General features: G+C 56.5%; 1 protein-coding gene across 9 annotated transcripts in view; it reads right to left on the reverse strand.

Moving 5' to 3' along the window:
* The window catches only part of TNS3 (tensin 3), a 260,512-nt gene extending 254,890 nt beyond the window's left edge, over positions 1–5,622 (reverse strand). For 2 of the 9 annotated variants that reach the window (XM_070615550.1, XM_070615546.1), the window contains exon 1: positions 5,312–5,375. The gene's annotated coding sequence lies outside the window, so the exon portion shown is untranslated. Of the gene's footprint in view, positions 1–4,896; positions 5,116–5,311 lie in introns of those variants that run through there. The other 7 variants (XM_070615538.1, XM_070615557.1, XM_070615541.1 and 4 more) reach the window with 7 other exon arrangements.
* Between the last annotated feature and the right edge of the window lie 1,456 nt (positions 5,623–7,078).

A 7,078-nucleotide genomic window follows, 5' to 3' on the forward strand; every position in this document is an offset into this window, starting at 1 on the left:
AATTTAGCAGAACCAGAGTAAGCAGTAGCCCACCAGAAAGGAGGGACACCTGCCCAGGGCCACTTGGCCAACGGAAGTCATACCAAACACCACCACAGGGAGCGCTGGTGTGAGTCCTGTGGAGGGAAGCCACGTCCCCAGGCTGCAGATGGGGACCAGTGAGGACAGTCAGGGTGACACAGGGTGTTTTACCCCAGGTCTGTGGCCGCCAGAGCCCAGCTCTTTCTCCTAGCACGCTGCCTGAACTGTACCTTTGATCTGCATCCAAAATCACCAGTGGTGAGGGGGTGAGCACACAGGAAACCTCTGAGAAAGGTGATGGATTACGAGCGGAGAAGAACGCCAGGACCAAGTCAATGGGGCCCCTTTGTTCCTGGAGCCAGCGCCGCAGCTCCAGGAGGAATGTGTACAGAACGCAGACGCCCCAGCTAATGGCCCAGCCTGGCCCCAGGCGACTCGGCCGGCCAGATGTGGGCCTGCTCCCCGTGTCCTGTCCGGCTGCACGGTGAGTGAGACGCAACACACTACAGCTGTGTTCCAGGATAATGGGGAGAGAACAGATTCCTGAATCCCCCGGTGTGAAATAACCAGCTTCCCAAGTGCCCGGAGCACCGCCGCCTCTTCTGTGAAAAGAAAAGAAAGAAAAACAGAGAAGCAGAAAGAAGGGACGCTGCCTGAGCCACTTCCCAAGACCACTTGCTTCTTTCACCACTGCAACTATTTCGTTCCTGTGTCTTCAAAACCTCAGGGACTGGCTTTCGTTGTTCATGACCAGTTTCAGAAAATCTATACCCTGGAGGCACTAGGTCACACCCTGCTGCTGCCACAGAGACACAATGAAAGGAGGTGAGACCCTTGAGCCCACATGGAGGGTCCCCCGATGGATGGGGCGCAGCCTGGCCAGGAGCGGCGCCAACAGCCCCTCGGGAAGCTGGAATAAGGATTTCTACAGATGTCTTCCAAATCTTAAAAACAAAGCCGGGCCTGCAAAGGGTGTACTGAGTGCAATGATCGCTCCCAAGGAGAAGAGGAAGAGGAAGGCAGGCAGCTCACCACGTGCCATAATTAGAGCTGAGGGAGGAAGGAAGAGGAGGAAAGAAAAACCTGCAATCCCTGTCTGAGGAAGCAGCTGTGGCCAGAACCCAGCGGTGGATGGCAGGGCGCCCCGTGCCTTCGCTGGCCCCCCTCGAGGAGGGGCGAGGGAGGCGGGGGGACTGTGGAGACCCCTGGTCTTGGGAAGAAGTCCCAGCACTGCAGACGGACCTGGGTTGCAATCCGGGATTGCGCCCAGCACCACACCATGCCACCCACTCACAAGCTCAGGCCCCTGGTAACCAAGGGGACATGCGCCTTCTGCAGACGAGCACCAGGCACAGGCTTTCCCCTAGAAAGACCTGGGTTCCAACCAGCCCTGGGCTCACCAGTCCCATGACACAGGGAAGTGATTTAACCTCGCTGAGTCTCAGCATCCGATTCCAGAAAATGGAGACAAAAACCATGTCTTGCAAGGTTGGGCAACTATCAGACCTCAGGTAGCAAGCGCCCTGGGTCCAAGTAGGTCACCATGCAGTCAAAAGAAGGCATTATTCTTGCAAGGGTCTTAGGCTGTGAGCAGGACGGATGCTTGTAGAGGGCTCCTGCCAGGACACAGTAGCAAAACTGTGGAGATACGGACGGAGAAAGGTTTCTCTCCCAGAGGGAGTGGCTCTGAGGAACACCTCCCCGGCATGATCAGGGAGTACTCGACTGGAGGGGATTTTCCTGACCACTGATAAGGACTCCTTAAACATAAATTTTTTATTAATTTTTCCCATTTGGGACAAAATATATTAACACCAGATCACTGCCTTCTTTTTAAAAAAATTAACAAAACTCTTTTTAAATGTCTAAGGGTCATCGTGATGACCATCATTACTTCAGGGACACAGTGGGGCATTCTGATGGCTCCTAATGGTGGCCCCAGGCAGCAGCCATCCTCACCTTCCCTGGCCTCCTCCCTCCTATCAAGCAGAGGCAGCCCCCAGTAGGGGCTGCGACACCAGGTAGGGGACACTGGGCAGGGCTGTGTCAGGGCCAGGCGCACAGTGAACCCAGACGTCCCCAAGCACACACAGAGAAGGAGAGCAAGATGTCCCTACAGGAGGGCCCACCTGGTGGACAGGGCAGACAGCTGGCTGACCCACACCGAAACAGTGGGCGTTCACCAGGCACATTGCTGATATGCAGAGTGTAATAATAAGGTCAAGAAACCTGGAGATTCTGGTTTTCTGCTTTTATAGGAAACGGACAGATATTAAAGACATAACTGTTGCTACCCTGAGCTCACTCACAATGTGGAGTGGCACATCGGCCATTCTGAGGAGTCAACACACTAGAAGATTCAAAATGTTTTCTGAACCTAAGAGAAGTTAACTCACGTTCAGCAATATTTTGATGGAACCAATATTTAATGTCTTGGGTTTTAAAAACTGTGAGGCAGTGTGGAAACACTTTCTCGCAGTGGGACAGTTTGGGTTTAAGTACCAGTTCCATGTGGACATCCCTGAGAAGACCAGGCCACGCCATATCCCCTCGCATCCCCCTCTGCTCAGCCATGAGGGTTAAAAAAGTAATTGTATTTCAGCAGCTACAACAGCTCACAGAAAACCTAGACAATGTCAGCATAGATGGTGATGGTTTCGAACACCCTTGCTAACTGCCAGGAACAAACAGCAGCGCCTGCTTTACTAACCAACTAACCAGAAACCCTTATTCTGGATTAACAGAGAAGACTGCAAAGGACTCTGGGTGGACGGGGCCGGCTCTAGCTCACCAATGACTCCCGTGCTTACCGAGTCCTACAGAAAAGGGCCTGGGGTCCTGGGTCAGGGCACCTCTGGACCCCACCCAGCCCAGCTCCTGCTGCCTAGAGCAGACCTTACAGACCCAGTCACAAAACCGAGGCCTCTTCCCGAGAAAGCCACGCTGGGAGCCACTGGAAGGAAGCCTCGCTCCCCAGGGAGGGGCCATGCCCTCGGTGGGGGAACACAACAGCCCCTTATGTCCGCAGAACCTGGCTCGTTCTCTTGCGGGAACGCCCTGCATCTCTCCCCCCAAGGAGTTCACAGAGTTGAGGGGAGGAGGGTGCTGGAGGGAACAAAAAGCTCCCCGCCAAGCACGGTGGTTTATGCCAGCCTGATCCTAGGGAAGGCACACGGCCGGAGAGAGAGCCAGAGCAGTGGGTCTGATCCAGTTTTAGCCATTCTGGACTTTCACAGATTTACTCATCTGTAAAATGGGCCTTATGGACGAGCTGCCACTGCCAGAGGGTAGGTCAGAAATCTTCCCCTCCTAGCCTTTTCCCTCACTTTTCTTACCTTATTGTCTTCTTCCTAGGCCAATTTTATCCCCATCCGCACTATCTCCTGCAGCCCAGGAACCTACTTTGACCCTGTGACGTTTAGCTCCCAGGGTCACATTTGCAAGTAGCTCCATTTAAAACCATTAGGTGCCAAAGCTACACTGTAAAAAGCCAGCCAATTTGCATCCAGGAGCACCCAGTTCCCTAAGGCTACTACTGTTTCTCTCTTGGTGGTTCTTGAAGAAATAACTCATCCATTTCATCCACAGCTGCTGATAGCTTTGGCACCTCAGCTGACAAATGTGCTGTCAGGACATGCATCCTCTCCACAGTCAGACGTGCTGCGGTGGCGGGGACGAACAGGGCCCTGGAACCCCACAGTCCTGGCAGGAACCCTGGGCTGTGCCAGCACGTGTTTCATCTACTTGGGCCAGGTACCCTCCTAAGTGTTTGTTTGCCTCAGTTTGCACATCTGTAAAATGGTGCAATATTCCCAGCTCCCTCCAAGGGTTGTTATTTGGGGAAATGAAACGAATGCGTGCAAGCATTTAGCACAAACACCGCGAACAGGCTCGCTCTCTGTGAACCACGCTATTGCATTGTCTCTGAGGTCAGTATTACTTTGTAATATTACAAAGTGTGATTACTAGTACTTGGTCTTTGAGGTCAGGAGTCTGGCCTCCTGCCAGTTCCCGCAGGCAGCTCCTGGTGCACAGCCCTCCCCTGAGTCTCTAGGACTGGCCTCGCCCCCTCCACCCTCCAGCTGCAGCGACTCCCTGACCCCTCCCCCGCCCCTCCCCGCCTCTGCACAGAAACGCCTTTCTTAATACTTGTTGATTGATTTGCAAACATAACCTCCCAGGACACAGAGGGGAGAATTACAAGGGCACGCAAGTTTCTTTCAAAAGGGAAAGAACTACAGCACTTCGAAAAGAATAATATGCACAGACCAAATATACCAAAATGTCAAAACGGGTAGTTCTGAAAGGCTACGCAAATTAATGCCACGGCAACTTTTGCATTCATAGTTTTAGTATATTTTAAGAGTCCTCGAAGATCATGCCTTCACACTGCAAAGAGTGAAAAATAGAGGGAAAACTACACCAGAGAATCAAAGTGTGCGAGGGCTCCTAAGTGGGCAGTGACCACCCTCAACAGTGCTCTCTGCTGGCCCCACACCCCGGGGACGCATTGATTTTTTTTTTTTGAACCACATTGGAGAGTGAAGGTCACCCTCTGCACTGTCTTAAGAGTGCGAGTGGAGCTCTTGAGTCCCTTCCCAGCCACACACAGATTTTCAAATCACTCCAAGCAAACGATCCCAGCTCGCTCATCCGGCCGGGGTGCCGCACCGTGCGGAGACCCCGGCCGGCACCCGGCGCGCCCCGACCCTCCCTCCTCCTGTCAGCGCCGGCGTGCCAGCAGGCACGTGCCACAGGTGGCCCCGGCCCCGGACGCCCCCCGCCCCGTTCCGCTCCTTCGAAAGGAAGAAAGGGAGCGCCAAGGGACCCCCTGCCTCTCGCCCACCACAGGGAAAGGGAAAGAGAGAGACGCACCGGACAGCCTGCTTGCAGAGAGCGGGAGAAGTGTCCTGAGCTTTCCCATTGCGGCCCCAGGCTCGGCTCTCCGCCCTGGAGTCTCAGGACCTGTCGTAGAGACCGAAGTCCTCCCCGGCGCCCGCGACAGTGCCGCTCCGGCCCGCGCCCGCCGTCCAGGGAGCCCCGGCACCGCGGGTCCCCGGCCGAGGCGGCCTGCACCCCAGCTGCGTCCCCGCGCCCTCGGCCCCGGCCCCGTCTCCGCGCCCCAGCCGCGTCCCCGCGCCCGCGTCCCAGATCCTGGCCGAGCTCTCGTCCCCGCTCGCCCCCAGCTCTTGTTCCCGCGCTCCCCGGGCCCCCTGCCCGCGCTCAGGGCGCAGAGGCCGGCGCTGGGCTCCAGACAAAGAGGGCGGCGGCGCGTGCCCCGCTCCGGTACCTGGGCGAGCGGCGGCGCGGTCCCGCGGGGCGATGGCCGCAGCAGGCTGGGCGCCGAGCAGCGCGAGCAGCGCGCGGGCGGGCCGTCCTCCTGGCTCGCGGCCGCGCCCGCCGCAGGGCCCCCTCGAGGCGGCGCGGGCAATCGCTACCGCCCGCGCCCGGGGCGGCCGGTCACCTGGCCTCCTCGCCCTAACAATGCCCCGTGTTCCAGGCAGGCCTGCGACCCTGAGCGCCCCTGGGACCTCCCTGCTCTGGCCAGCTGGGACCGGGAATTATTAGACCCATGGAGCAGCCCAGGCTCCATGTGCTCACGGTGCTTCTGGGTCCTGGGCCGGCGAGTCGAGTCCTGGTTCCTGCACAACTGGTTCATTCATTCATTTGGCGCTATAATGATTGCGTTCTCAAGGAGGGAAACCTCCCTGCCCTCTGGTGGCTTACAGTCTAGTCCGGATAGTGCACACATAAAGCAGTACAGCCATGACAGGGAAAGCCCAGACGCTTCAGAAGGCCCTGGAAGGTCCGACCAACGGAGGGAGGAGGTCAGGGAAGACTTTAGAAGTTACGTGAGGGGGCTGGCCCGGTGGCCCAGTGGTTAAGTTCGCGCGCTCTGCTGCGGCGGGCCATGGTTTCACGGGTTCAGATCCTGGGCGGGGACATGGCACCCCTGGTCAGGCCATGCTGAGGCGGGGTCCCACGTGCCACAACTAGAAGGACTCACAGCTAAAACATACAACCATGAACTCAGGGGATTTGGGGAGAAAAAGCAGAAAAAAAAAAAAAAGATTGGCAACAGCTAGCTCAGGTGCCAATCTTTAAAAAGAAAAAAGTTACGTTACGTCTCAAAATGAGCCAGGAGAAATGAGCAGGATTTAGGCCAGCCAGGAGCAGACAGGAGAAAAGGTTCCAGGCAGAGGGAAGCTCAGAGGAGGAAAGGCAGAGAGATGCCAGCATCCCCAAGATGTGGGCTGCCCCTCACACACGCAGCCTCTCGGCCTCCGTTTCCCCATTGGTGAAATCCTGGGGGGCGGACAGCAGGTTCTTGAAGATCCACTTGTAAAACAGGCAGAATTAGAAGCTCTGTTCCTCCCATCCAAAAGAACAGCTTCATCGACACCTTATCCCGCGACTACATGAAGCCCCTCACACAAGAAAGACATTTCCAGGAAAGCACTGCAGAAGAGGGACATGGAGGGTGTCAGCCACCAGGACCGAATGGTCGTGGAATCCCACCTGGAGGAGGGCTGGGCTCCTCCTGGAGGGCAGTTACCAGGAACGTCCCTGATTCAGGGATGCAAAGCCCAGACTTGCCCTGGCCCTCAGGGTCTGGCTCTCCCTGTCCTGCCCCTGCTCGGAGACAGAACAAGAAAACCATCCCTGAGAGGATGTCTTTAAAAATAGCCATCAGAAACCTGCAGGCCTGGACCCAAAGCTAGGAGGTCCAGGGAGGAGTCACAGCAGGCCGCTCGTTTCATCCCTGAGAAGGGAGGCCCAGCCCCGCTCAACCTCTCCTCCTACCGCGCAACCCCTTCTGGGACAAACCTGAACAATCCCTGCGATGCTCTAAAGGGTAGAGTTATTTCCTGAGAAGTCAGAGGCATGTGACTCTGGTGCCCAGACTGAGCTGGGCATTTATTCCTCGAGGCAAAAGCTCCCTGAGCGCTGAGCCCCAGGCCTCGGAAACAGAGCAGACATTTTTCCTGCCCTCTAGGAGACTCTAGCCCAAGAGACAACAGGACAAGACGGGGGTTACTGGGAAAGGCAGATACTG

The sequence above is a fragment of the Equus przewalskii genome, chromosome 4, assembly GCF_037783145.1.
Source record: "Equus przewalskii isolate Varuska chromosome 4, EquPr2, whole genome shotgun sequence".
NCBI lineage: Eukaryota > Metazoa > Chordata > Mammalia > Perissodactyla > Equidae > Equus > Equus przewalskii.